The sequence below is a fragment of the Acartia tonsa genome, chromosome 13, assembly GCF_053477335.1.
Source record: "Acartia tonsa isolate MP-2025a chromosome 13, ASM5347733v1, whole genome shotgun sequence".
Taxonomy (NCBI): Eukaryota; Metazoa; Arthropoda; class Copepoda; order Calanoida; family Acartiidae; genus Acartia; species Acartia tonsa.
The window spans coordinates 23817539-23832167 of NC_137272.1; the positions used below are offsets into that span (position 1 = coordinate 23817539).

Sequence of the window (14629 nt, forward strand, 5' to 3'; positions counted from 1 at the left end):
TTTAACTTTTGACACTTTGAGGAAACGAATTTTGCCCATTTCTCGCCTTGAGAGTGGATGTCATCCATTTTAGAACACATATGAAATAAATTTGGCGTGGGCACTCCATATTTGGACACCTGAGAAATTTTTGAAACACCCTGTAAAAGAGATTTTTGCGTCTGTAGAGCTAAAAATTGGTCCAAATTGATTTTTTTTTTCAAATGTCTACAAAGTATTTAAGTATGTTAGGCCATAGTGTTTTCTGACCAGATTAAAGGTTAGGAATCATCATTCACAATTTAAATAAGAGCTTTCCGTTAAGAACGGGCGGACGGACAGTCAGTCTGACCCTAACTATAGAAATGCTTTGCTTTATACAATATTCATGAATCCTATCATTTTATAGTTTTTCTTTCATTAAAAAATGTGATTATGTAACAAATGAATAGCCCTGTATCAATTAAATCTAAGAAATTCCAGGTAGTTAAATAACTACAAAAAATGTTTTTTTTTGTAGTATCGCATCGTATCATAGACACTAGACAGCTTTCCGCTGATATTAACATAAATAATTTAAAGATTTAAAGAGTTTTATTATCCTATTTTCTCAGCTCCTGTAAAAGATAGAAGTCTGAAAATTCTTGTAGCTATTTTGTGCTTCGATACTTATGGATATTGTGAACTTTGTTTTTTTTATTTAACAGTAATAAATTTTCTTATTAAATAGCGTCAAAATTCAGTATTCATTTGATATATTTTCTCATAATAAACTAAAACACACCAAATTAAACATGTGCCTCAGAGCTCACTGTTTACGTGAAAGTGTACAAACTGCCCCCCCCCCCCCCTGGTCCACTAGCAAACAAAGAGTTGTAAAGAGCTTTGTTTGCTAATCTATGGTTTAAACAAAACTAATTTTAAAGTAGTTTCGCTACTTATAAAGTTGGTCAAAACGGAATTCGTATTTTTTTGTTTTGCTCTAGTGGCGTGCACAGGAAAGTTGCAAAAAAACCGGTTCGGCTCGGCCATAAATACCAACCAGGCATTATTACCCGTTTTGGGCGGTTTCCGCCGGCGTTAAAACCCGGTTTTGCTGTAAAAACCCGGTTATTTCGACCAAAAATCGAAAAATGTAATTTTTGAACGCCAAAAGTGAGATGAACACTTTTTAGAACTTTGATACGATCCGAAATTGAAAACTACACAACCTCATGTAATCTATAGAGCTACAAGTAATATACAAAGCGATTTATTTCAAATTTAGTGTTTCGGCTATAGGTGCCGCCGTTTTCGGGTAAAAAAACCCGTTGCTCGAAGTTTTAAAAGACACACACTACAAAAAAAGAACATATAAGATTTGGGTGTTACATATCAGAAAACGAGCATAAAACTATTGGGAGACACATATAGAGATTACTAGGGTTATTAGGGTGGCTCAAACCCTTATTAATGACGTAAACTGTTATTTTTATTGGTTGAAAAGTTAAAACCGGGTAATAAAAACCGAAACCGAGCCGGGTTTTAAAACTGTCGGGTATTTATGGCCAAGCCGAACCGGGTCATAATAGGGCGTAAATAAACAATAAAAAAAATCATATAAAAAATAATAATTTGAATAAAACGAATTCACAAATAGATGTACTTGTCAATAAACATTAGATTTCACGAAAAAAATCAGCGACTTTACTATAAAAACAAAAAAGTTAGAAGGGGTATTTTGAATTTTCATGATTTTTAAATTTTGTTGAGCTATACCGGCAAACGGAAGTAAGCTAAACTGCCTGCTCCAGGGGGAAATGAAGACTAGGGTAGTAGAAGGGGGATTCATACTGAGAATGATGCAATTATGAAGCCGGAAACCGGTTTTTTTTCCATTTTTCGGAACCGGGTTTTAATGCCCGGTTCATCTTAATGGGTTAAGACTATTTGTTCAAACATTTTATCATTTTGACAAAAAAAAAGTACAAAGAAGTGCAAAGAAAGAAAGCTATTTAGAATAACGTAGCCTATCTAAAATTGATACCATATTTTACCACAGAATAGATGGTCCTATTTAAGAAAAAAATACTAAATAAGGCCATGCTTTTTCCACAATAGACATCCAGGTAAAAAAGCTTATGGTCAGCTGTAGGTTTCAAAATCAATAAAAATATAGATATTACATATCTCGATTGTTAGGCAACTTCCAAGGAATAGATTAAGGTATTAATCATTTTTTAACTCTGAAAATTTTGTTTTTCTTTTTACAACTAAAATTGAATGTGAAGGCGGTCCCCCCCCCCCCCTCCGAGGCCTATAAGGGCGTAACCGATAGCATATAACATAAGCTATGACATTGTACTAGAGCCCAACAATCTGTAAAAGAAGAGGTAATGATTTTATCTCTTTTGCGAGGGTAGCTTAACACGAAACGCATCCGATTTATTGTATTTAGGAGCACTTGAGGTGTGTGGGGAGAAATCGCCCCCCCACCTCCCACTTTCATTATAGTTTAAAAAAGAAAAAGTAGAAAATATTAGGGGGGGGGGGGTAATTTTTCTTGAGGCGATTTCTCTAGGGAGGGGATGTGCTGCCATCCCTCAAATAGTTATAAACTTTTCCATGACCTTTAAGAAGCTAATCTGTAAAGGAGGTTCATATCTGTTCAGCGTATAAAATGTCAAGGAAAACCATATCGGTTCAGTGGTTAGTAAGATCCTTCAGACAAACACCCTGTTACTTTTATCTAGGGATATTTCAAAATATAATTTTTATTCCTTTTTTTATTCTCTGTATGACGGTGATAAAATATTTTGGGGGAGGGTACCAACACCCCCAAATGAGAAATAACTCTAAGCATAACAATCAGATATTTGACCTTTCATTTGAATGTATACAATGAATAGTTCAATCCTTATATGTTTGTATGTCTGTGCATTTGTTCCAATGGATCCCACTTGCAACGGGATCGATACTATTCTTCTTTACAGTAAAGCATATATTATAGGTTCAGGGAAGTTTATAACTATTTTGGTGTAGGGTATCTCCACCCTACCAAGACAAATCTCTTCCAATGTGTTTTATACTTTTTAGTTATTGAAAACTGCAGAAAATTATATCCTGCTTATAACTTTGTAGAATACTAGAGGCTTCGCCCCTAGCCTCATGGATTCAGTAAAAGTGGTCATAGCAGAGATGAAATGGACAGTTTAATAACATTATAACTACATATTTTTGTTGACATAACAACAACTACATCAAATTTTCATATGGAAAGTGACACTTTTACATAAACTTAATCTTCCCCTCCCCTCTTCCTCCACCCCCTCCCCCCATGCATCTATTAATAATTTTTACGCTTTCTGATCATAAAAAAAATCAAAAAATGATAAAGTTAGCTTAGTTGATAAAATGCTCTAATTAGTGAAGTTAATATAATTCAGTTATTTATCGCATCGAATTATAGACAGCTTTCCGCGGAAAGTAAAATTAAAATAATAAGATTGATTATAATTTTGTTAGTCCCTAAGGCACCAAAGGCCAAGGCTCACAAAACGGGTATTAATATTATTATTTTTGTTATACCTTTCTTAGAAAATTGTATATAATACGATGCGATACATTGTATTTCAGTTAGCCAGGAACCGTTCATAATCCAGTGGATATTATTCGGTTTCAAAGCGATACTGGAAAAGGACCCAAGTTTAAAAACTATAAAATTTCTAAGGATAAGGTTTTCTATGTTCTATATATCATACTAAGGAAACCCCCTGACTCATAGGCTAGACTAAATTTCAGAAAAAACTAAGATTTTTAAATTTCAGAAACTTCAGAAAAATCAAAATGAGAAATTTTGTTAGTAAACTAAGAGAAAATAACATAAGAATAAATCGGTATCATTTAAAAATGATATTGTTAATATTGTTAATAGGGTCTTGCAGTTTTATGATCATTGATTATCCTAAAAAACATCAAGGTTAGTTCATTAATTTTTATGTTGAATTCTTTACTCTTAAAACTATTCACGTCCATACAACAATCCTTACATGAAATTTTTAAAGTGAAAGTTCTAAACAGATTGAACTTCAGCAAGAAACAACAAAGAAATCTTACGTTTCTATTATAATAATTTAACTAAAGATAAAGAGTGAGAAAAACTAAGCTTTAAAAAACACGCTTTGCATAATGAAAACTTTGTAGCAGATTTTGAATTTAGAAATCAATTCTTATTTAGAGGTGTTACGCTCGTGTGAACATATGAAAAATTTCAATACAATCCAAAAAACTTAGAACGATCTTTAGAATGCCCTATTCACATGGAAGGGGAGGGGGCACTGGACTCTTAATTATAATAGTCATCAAAGACAATAAATTATCCTTTAACCAAACATAACAATATTCCTTCTCTTGATATAATTAACATTTATCCTAATTATTTTGTGTTCAGAACTTGGTGTCTGGAATAACTTTGGTGTTGATTGTAATAAAGTTCAACAAATCATCAAAGTAAGAGTTATTTATGACATGCGCCACAATGCCATCGAAGGTGATTTGACTTTTGTGTCAGAACCTGAATTGGGACCTAGTGCATTTCATTACCCTAGGTTAGGTAACTTCATTTCACTTTTCAATAAAATCTAAAATGCAGCGGTTTTTGCAGGAGGTATCATTTTCTGTGAAAATTTTAGAGGAAAATTAAACAGTTTTTAGTTAATTTCTACTTCTATTTTCAACTGAAGAAAAAATCCTTTTGTGTATATACAGAATCATTGTTGTTACTTAATCTTATCAAAAAAAATATTTAAAAACTAACCCATAAAAGCCGATTTTTCATTTTGTTCAATATGGGTAAAATAAAAATATTACCACTTCCAAAGGGTTAAAATCAAAATTTCAAAGCTCTAAAATGTTGTTCATCGAAAATAAATAGCAGTTTATAAGGACTTTTTGCATCCATTTTCTCATTTAACAGGAAAAAAACCCCAAAAATAGAATCTGTTTTTTCAGTGTTGACATAAAAAAAGCATTTGATTAAAAATATAAATAATAATTTTTTAAAGAAGTGCTAAAAAATAATACAGACTATTCAACTTTACCTCTGACATTTAATTAGATGTAAAAAAATCTATTTATTATAGCAGACAATTATGATAATTTGTTTACAAAATTTTCACCAAAGCATTACTGATAAACCAAGGACTTATTAGATAACATACTAAATGCTCCTTTGTAAAAAGATTCTATAAAAAATGTATTCTATAAGAAAATCATGTTTTCAAATGGATTGGACTTTTCAAATTATAGAGTAGCTTTTAAAAAGTAGAATCTATTTAATCTTTAAAGAATTAAAATAAAGAATAAAAAAGTTTTTGAATTTTATCTTGACATATATATGACTAGCATGGCAGTATATAATTAGAAATGTAGATTATTTTATAAATAATTCTTGTTTAAACTCTCAAACTTGAAAAGTGTCGCTTAATTTAAACTATGTTATTCAAAAGTTGGATTCGGTAGAAAATGTGATGGAAGGTTTTATTCTACTTACCTTTCACTAACTGCTTTTACCTGGTCCTGGAATGATTTTAGGAATTTCCCCATCCCTTTGAATTAAAAGCTTCTAGATGCTAGTGGCGCATTATCCAAAATATTGCAGACTATATTGTAACATACCCTTTTTTCCAAAATGATCATGTTTATGGGTTGCACTTGTTTTTGAGAGAAGGCATTTCCCCTATTTATTTTGTCTTTAGTTATCAAATTTGTTTAGGCTAAGATTCGTACCTTTCTTTACCATGTGCAGATTTGCTGAATGCTATACACTAGTAAAATGTAGGTTTTTTAGCTAAAAAGAGGAATACTCTGGAAATTCGACCTGTTATCATTTATTTATACCTAAATAGAGAGCCCCATGTCTTTATTTAAATCATAAGTGCATAGCCTAATTTTTTTCATATTTTTATATTTTATACCTAATAAAACCCTCTATTTTCCAAAAATCTAACATCATTTCAACAAGTTTTATTCATTTATTTTATATGAAGTTCACAAGTCCACAATAATATTTGTTTTTTGTATAGAAATACATTTAATCAACTAAGATGGCATTCAAAATTTTAAATAAATTTCAAAGTATATAAAGATTTCAAAAAAATTATTATAGCAATTCAGATTCTCATACTGGAATAGGTCACTAGGACGAACAAACATTAACACTTAGAGAATAATTATAATATATGTAAATATTTTAAATGTCAAAACAAAATTGGAGTAAATTTGTTAAAAAAACTGAGTACGGACATTCTGGTAACGATTATACAGTTGCTGCGTTTTCTAAATAAATACTTAACTACTAAAGGAATCACCATGCAAAGTTTGAAATAAATAAGACAATTCTAACATGCCTAAGTTAACAGGGAAAACACTATATAGATGGGCGAACGGACCGTCACTATTTTTAGAACAGTTTTGCTTTTAATAGACACATCACTTTGAATTTATAATTTATAATTACAAATATGTTTTATAAACATGTTTTACAAGTATTACAAAGATCTGTTAGTTCCTTCATTTGCACAAGATTTTCAAGAACAAACACTGTTTCATTTTTCTCTTAATCTTGGCAATTCTTGCCTTTTCTTTCAAAAGCAAAACAAATTGTTTTAGAGCTTTTAAATAATCTATTGCAAAATATGGTATGTTTGTTATTTATGAAATAATCACACTAAGCATGAATTTTATTACTAAAAAGCTTCCCAGATTTTTCATATTTTAACTTGCGGATTTTTTTTTATGAATTTGTTAGGTTGAAAACACATTTTTACAGCATTTTTTCAAGAAAAAATACACTCAAGTTCAAATGCAATTTATTCTTTAGGCTATGCACTTATGATTTAAATAAAGACGTGGAGCTATCTACATAGGTATAAATAAATGATATCAGTTCGAATTTCCAGAGTATTCGACTTTTTGGCTAAAAAACCTATATTTTAGTAGTGTATAGAAATATTACTATTACTTGGATGTTGCGCCAGATTTTTGTGTACTCTAATAAAGTAATTCTCACAGCCAGCTAAAGTTACAATACCCCAATCCACCCCCTGGATGAACAAACTATAATAAATGAGGTACATATTAGCTAGCTAAATTGGCAACAAATTTTCCCTTGTTAATATATACATGTATTCTATATACATTGCTAAAGTAAACCAGTTTTAAAAAATATAAAAAAGATAAACGGACATTGAAATTATAGAGTAGCTTCACTACTAATAATGGATATATTATTATTTGGATTTTCATGTTCTCTAATAAGGCTAAATTAACATTTCCCCCTCTACCACATTTATATCCTCCCCTCTTTCTGGATGAACAAACTGACCAATACATGGGTTTCATGTTAGCAAGCTTAATGGACAACAATTTCCCCCTGTCATAATATCCATGTATATTCTACATCCATTATTAAAATTGTGATTATTTCTAAATTATGTTTATTTGGGATTAAGTCAGACAGAAAAACATTGTTTTTAATCATATTATGTAAAACTAGGGGATGTGTGGTAAGCCGAAGCGTTTCAGCTCACTGGTTGCGAGTTCGAATCCAACGAGCCCTAGCCTTGAAGTATTCTACCAAAACAAACTAGCAGGATTTAGTCATACAGAAATTATATATTTAACTGAATAATATTTACAATGGATGTTTACTATATATATACAACAGATTATAACAATAGGTTAGGTTTGAAGGGGGTGTGGGACACAAGGGCTTAGCCCACGGCGGTAGACAGTCTGTGGGGGTAGCTGTGGTAAAAGGGGAGGCAGCGCCTCCCGGTTGTATAATTGCGTGAGGGGCGCGTGATAGCTGCGTGTCCGTGCCCCTCCCCATATTTAGACAGGCCAGTTTGACCGCTGGACAGCGGGGTCACCGGCGGTCATGAGGTAAATGGTGATATAATGGGATTAGTGCAGAAGGCTTGTTATGATAAGTCACTGCGTAGCAATTCTGTAAACTGCCCGTCCGTCTGTTGCCGTATTAGCACAACCTCCCCTTCAAGGGCTGCGGGGCTCCCGAGCCACCAGGCCTTGAACCTGGGGATACGGCAACCTCTGTCTGCGCAAGACAACATCTTCCTGGGGCACAGCTCGGTGGAGGACAGCTCTGGCTATACAGGCTCCGCGGGACACTCGCTGCTCTGTCTGGCTGTGGTTGGATATCAGCATTGTCAACTCCCGGTTGGCTTCCAGCCGTGGGTTGGCGACGGCCAGGCCCCGTCGTTGGAAGTTTTGCCTTGTTTGCAGGACTAGTTCTGTCTCGGCGGGTAGCTGGACACGGAGACCTAGGCTAACTCTGGAGGCTCCCAAGGGGGGAATAACGATGGAGGCAGGCGCGTAAAATTCCATGGGGGCGCCTGCCTGGTCCAGGTTACTTGGCCTCCTAGCTCCCACTCGGATGGGGACGGCTGTCATCAGCAGGGGGCACATCGCTTCAGCTTCATCCTCTGGGGCCGCCTCTTCCATCTCAGTGGCCGCCTCTCCTTCTGCAGGCTCGCTGCTGGCTGGCGGGTTCTCCATGTCAGTATCAGGGTTCCAGATGGCATCCCTAGGTGGCTCTGGAGCTGGCGGCGGCAGCGGTGGTTCGTTGGGTTGGTGCTGCAGGTTCTCTTCTACAGGGTCGCGATCCTGGCCGCTAGGCTGTTGGGCGGCGGCTGCTGGCTGGTACACTGGGAACTGTCCTGGGTCACTAGCTGGCATCGCCGCAGCTCCGGCGGGCAGCTCGGTGGCGTCCTCGTCGCCGTCCAGGTCGCCTTGGATGTCTGTTGGAATCTGATGGGCAGTTACATCTCCCGTGTACTTGCGCAGTCGGCCTACATGCGCGGTGATCTCCGAGATCTTGGCTGTTGGAGAGGCAGGTTTGATGACATAATGGACGTCTGTGGCTTGTCGCACTATCTTCCAAGGGCCAGTCCATCTCTTGGTAATCTTGGCTGCCTTCCCTGGCACCAGGCGGGGGGCCAGATACCAGACCAGGTCTCCAACTTCGTACTTGGCCGTGCCTTCGTAGGCGGCCGCGCTCCTCCGGATGGTTCCCTCCTCTCGCTGCTGGATTGCGTCGTACACGGCATGGTAGCGTTGCAGGAGAGCTTGGACGTTGGCTGGGACCGAGGCATACTCAGTGTCTGGCAGCCGGAGCACCATGTCCACCGGAAGCTTGGCCTCTCTCCCAAAGTAGGCCAGGAACGGGGTCACGCCCGTGGATCTGCAGGCCTTGGTATTGTAGGCGAAGGCAATGGCAGGCAAGTGTGGCTCCCAGTTGTTGTCGTCTCTGTCTAGGAACAGCCGCATGCCTGTGTTGAGTGTCCGATGGAACCTCTCCACCCGGTTGTAGGGCGGTGGATGTGTCAGGCCAATCTCGAGCTTGGAGGCCAGTTCCTTGAATACCTGGCCGGTAAACTCCATCCCATTGTCGGAGTGGATCTTCAGGGGACATCCGAACGTGGCCAGGTGGCGGTGCAGAAGGGCTTCAGCCACCGTGAGAGTGCGCTTGTTGGGGATGGCGTAGAGGCTGACAAACCGGCTGAACCCATCCTGACAGGTGAGGATGTAGCGGTTCCCGGCTGGGGTCTCTGGCAGAGGCCCCACCAGGTCAATAAACAGGACTTGCTGTGGATACCCCTGGCGGGAGGGCACGTGTATCCCTAACTTCAACCTTTCCTTGGTAACCTTCTGTACACACTCAGAACCATCAGGCGGACGTCACGGGACAGGTTGGGCCACCAGAAATGCATGGCGACGCGGGCAATAGTAGCGTCCATTCCAAAGTGCCCGGCCATGGGGGTCCCATGGGCCAGAAAGAACGCGTCCTGCTGGAGGGCCGAAGGCAGCAGGTATCTTGTTCTCTCTCCTGTCAGGGTCTGGTCAGTGGTGGTGAGGCAGCCATGCTCGTCGAGTCCCAGGGCTGCGAAGCGGCTGGCGTACTGCTGCTCGTCTCGATCCTTGCCGCGCAGCTCAGCCTTCGTTGGGGCTTTGCCATCGGCCACCCACTGGCGGACACGGAGCAAGAGGGGGTCCTGTGTCTGTGCCTCTAACACTCTAGCCGGGTCCAGCCGTGCGGCCGAGGGCCGGCCAGCTGCGGGCTCCCCTAGCTGGCAAAGGGTGTGAATGTACTCAGCTTGCTCTGCTAATTCTTCGGCGGTCGCTGTCGGCTTCTTCGGCGGTGGCTGTCGGCATATTATCGTCTTCCCGGCGGCTGAGGGCGTCGGCATTGGTGTTCTGGGTGCCAGGACGGTGGCAGACAGTGAAATCTAGGGCCGCTAGCTCCTCCTGCCAGCGAGCCACCATCCCTGTGGATGTGTTCAGCGACTTCATCTGTAGCAAGGCTGAGGAATCAGTGTTGATCTGGAAGCTACGGTAGGACAAGATGCCGTGGAATTTCCGAATTCCATACATGATGGCGGCCATCTCTCCCTTCCAGGACGGGTAGCGAGTCTCGGGGTCGGTTGTCTTGCGCCCCACGGCGGCAATCAGCCTTTCCTTGCCGTCCTGGCATTGGCTGAGGATGGCAGAGATGGCGCGGCTGCTGAAGTCTGTGGTGAGCTGGAACACAGCCGGCAAGTCAAACCTGGGCGGCGCTCGTATGGGGGCTTGGCGAAACTTGTCCTTGAGCTGTAGCAGCTGGGCTTCCATCTCAGCCGTCCAGGTCAGTGTCTTGGCCGTTTTCTGCCGATTCATCTCGTAGGTGAGGTCGGCATACTCTGGGATGAACAGGCGGTAGTATCCAAAGAACCCCAGGAGCGCCAGCAAGTCCTTGGGGGTGATGGGGGCCGGCCAGTCAAGGATGCGGTCAATATAATCCTCTTGCATGGCTATCCCCTCGCGGCTGAGGGTGTGGCCCAGATAGTCCACCTTGGCTCGAAACAGCTTGGTCTTGGCTGGCTTGAGGCGGATTCCTCCCCTGTGGTGGGCTTCCAAGACTTCCCGGAGCCTAGCCAGGTGGGCCCAGGTATCCTGGTGAAAGGTCAGGACGTCATCGAGATATGACTGAAGGTTGGCCGTGCCTAATGGGTTCAGGACTCCTGCAATAAATCTGGAGTAGACAGACGGTGCCGTAGCGAGGCCAAAGGGCATCCTTTTCCATTGGTACAAGCCCCTAGGGGTGGTGAAGGCGGTGCAGGGCCGGCTGTCCTCGGACACTCGGATGGTGTAGTACGCAGCCACCGCGTCTAAGGCACTGTAGACGCGGTGTCCTCCCGCTCGTTCTACCAGCTGCTGGATCCTGGGCAAGGGGTAGCTGTCCAGCTCAAGGCACTTGTTGAGGGCTCTGTAGTCGACTGCCCAGCGGGTGCTCCCGTCCTTCTTCTTGATGGGCACCAGGGGGCTGCTCCAGGCGGAGTCTGAAGGCTCTATGACCCCCTCTTGCAGCCAGGTGTCCAGTTGCTTCTCCAGCTCAGCCTCCTGCCGCGGGTTCAGATCCCTAAATCTCTGGCGGATCGGCTGGGTCCCGGGTTTGAGGCGCAGCTGTAACTCTACTACGTCAGTGCAGCCAGGGGTAGAGTTTGAGAAGACGTCCCTGTACTCTGATAACATGGTCCAGACCTCCTTCTTGAGCAGGGGGTCCTTGCGCAGAAATTCGTTCTCCTCCATCTCAAGGGCTGCCCACAGCTCCTGCATATCTGGGGGCTCAACAGGCTCTTGGAACGAATGAATACGAGGGGGAGGCTTGTCAGAAACCTCCAAAATGTCAGGCTTGACCAGCTCCCCAGCCACGGGGAGGCCGGCGTCCAGCAGGAGAGGCATCTCCCCTTCATTTACCACCAGCACTCGAAACACGCTGGCGGAGCCAGGCCTGTGGGCATACAGGCCTTCCGGGATGACAAGATCCTCCCCAAACCTCTGTTCTGGGGCAGATAGTTGGATGGCATCCTTAGTACGGTGCCCCACTAGTTCAACAGGGACAGCCATGACACCGCGGCCAGGCAAGACCACCCTCTTGGCCGTACGGAGGTGGGGTGGTTGGCCATCAGTTGGGGTGACAGCACTTAGCCTGTACGTGGCTGGCACGGGGTCAGCTTCGGCTCCGGGGTCCACCGGCGCGATTTGACGGGCTTGGCGTCGGGAGGGGCTGAGGTGTCGGAGCCAGGCGTGGCTCCGAGGGCGTCCGGCCACGATTTGACGGGCTCGGCGCTGGGAGAGGCCGGGGCGCTGGGACCAGCCTGGGCTCCGTGGGCGTTCGGCCGCGACTTGACACGCTCGGCGCTAGGAGAGGCTGAGGCATCGGAGCCATGCGTGGCTCCGGAGGCGGCCGGCCACGACTTGACGGGCACGGCGCCGGGAGAGGCTGATTCCTGGGGGTTGAGCGTGGCTCCGGGTGCATCAGACCGCGACTTGACGGGCCTGGACTCGGACTTGGCCGGTTGGCTTGCTGGGGGCCCCAGGTAGAGGGGGCCAGGTGGACATGGCTGGCCGTTGATGAAGGTGTCGGCGGAGAAGATCGGCTCTGGAGGGCTGGAAATCTCGGGAAACGTCGTTGGCAGGTTCTCCAGAGGCACCTTGGGCACTGGGGGCAACCCCATGGCTAGCAGGTTGGTCCCCCTATGGGCGTTTAGCGCAGCATCCACCCAGTGCGTGCCTTTCTCAACTACACGCGGCTGCTCTGGCAGTGGGCCTGGCAGAGGCCCCTCGTAACTCAACTCTCTCTCGGCTGTCTCCCGGTCGATGGGGACGCCACGGAGTGGGATAAACTCCCCACGCACCCACAAGCAGGGGGGTTGCATGTCGAAACAGAGCCTAGTTCCGAACTCCTTGAGAAAATACCCTCCTAGGTTCAGAGGGTGTGAGAGATTCCGTACCACAGTCACGTGGTACAGATGGAGTATAAGAGTGTGTGAAACTGCCATATATAATTCATATAATTTTCCAATTACCTGGAGGGGCTGCCCTTCCTCATTAGCAGTCAGGATTTGGGTGTTGTCTGGAACCAACATGCGCTGCACGCCCATTGCGTGCATGAGGTGTTCAGAAATTACGGCAGACCCTGGTACACGGTTGCCAGAATCTACCATGGCATCAACCTGTACGTGCTGGGCAGGGTCAGGAGTAGGAAACCTCACCCTGATGTGGCAGAGGAAGTGGAGGTCCTGCCCTTGAGACAGGGGGGCCTCCCGCTCGGCTGGGGTCGGCAGAAACTTCGGCGGTGGCCGAACCGCAGCTATGGTAGTATCTCTTACCATGGTGTGTGTGTGTGTAGACCGCTGGTGGTGGCTTAGACTGTAGCTTCGAATCACTAGAGCTTATCAATTATCACTGGGTCAACAATTTTATATTTCTTTTTATCACTTGGTTGACATTTATACACACTTATGTGTAGTTATCACTAGGAGCTCTAGGTGTGATTCTGGAAGCACCGGCAGCAGGGGAATGTCCGTCCTGCAAGGGTCAGATGGATGGGGGCGGCAGGGAATGTCCCGTCCTGCAGCGCCGCTGGTTCGAATCCCGAAAGATGGCGGCAGGGAATGGCCCTTCCTGCAGCGCCTCGGGTTCGAATCCTGGGAGGCAGCGGCAGGGAATGTCCCGTCCTGCCGTGCCTTAGGCTCAAATTCTGCTATCCGTCGCAGTGGTAGGCCTTACTTGTGTGCTGAAGCTTCGCAGCCACACATTGCCTTCTCAGGGAGACCAGCACTTAGCTGTCCGTCTCGTAGGTTTGGCCTGGGTGTCCTGGGGCTTGTCCCAGCTACACTTGCCAATTTAGACTCAGTTTTGTAGCCGTCTGAGCTAAATTATCCGATTACTGTGGCTGCGCACCTAGCGCTACTCCTACACGGTACGGAAAAAACGCCGTAAACTGGCGCTTTTAGCAGGCTAAATCTGCTTGCCGTAGGCCAGAGGCCTACATAATGCGTTCAAATGATGGAAAATCGACCTAAAAAGGCCGTCTCACGGGTCAGTTGGCTTCTCAGTTGGCAGCTGACTGTCCCCTTACTTGCAAAAGGGTCCAATCAGAGGTAGAATAGGCTGTAGGGCTCGATTGAAACACGCTGACACCAAGATGTGGTAAGCCGAAGCGTTTCAGCTCACCGGTTGCGAGTTCGAATCCAACGAGCCCTAGCCTTGAAGTATTCTACCAAAACAAACTAGCAGGATTTAGTCATACAGAAATTATATATTTAACTGAATAATATTTACAATGGATGTTTACTATATATATACAACAGATTATAACAATAGGTTAGGTTTGAAGGGGGTGTGGGACACAAGGGCTTAGCCCACGGCGGTAGACAGTCTGTGGGGGTAGCTGTGGTAAAAGGGGAGGCAGGCCTCCCGGTTGTATAATTGCGTGAGGGGCGCGTGATAGCTGCGTGTCCGTGCCCCTCCCCATATTTAGACAGGCCAGTTTGACCGCTGGACAGCGGGGTCACCGGCGGTCATGAGGTAAATGGTGATATAATAGGATTAGTGCAGAAGGCTTGTTATGATAAGTCACTGCGTAGCAATTCTGTAAACTGCCCGTCCGTCTGTTGCCGTATTACCACAGATGCACCACTACATCTAGAAGCTTTTAATTCAAAGGGATGGGGAAATTCCTAAAATCATTCCAGGACCAGGTAAAAGCAGTTAGTGAAAGGTAAGTAGAATAAAACCTTCCATCACATTTTCTACCGAATCCAACTTT

The 14629-nt window shown here is 43.7% G+C and overlaps 1 protein-coding gene across 1 annotated transcript in view; it reads left to right on the top strand.

Annotated features, from left to right (window-relative positions):
• Nucleotides 1-4410: 4410 nt before the first annotated feature.
• LOC145335376 (uncharacterized) overlaps nucleotides 4411-14629 on the top strand; it is a 30789-nt gene continuing 20570 nt past the window's right edge. Inside the window, exon 1 of the mRNA XM_080181119.1 lies at nucleotides 4411-4467. The gene's annotated coding sequence lies outside the window, so the exon portion shown is untranslated. The remainder of the gene's footprint in view (nucleotides 4468-14629) is intronic.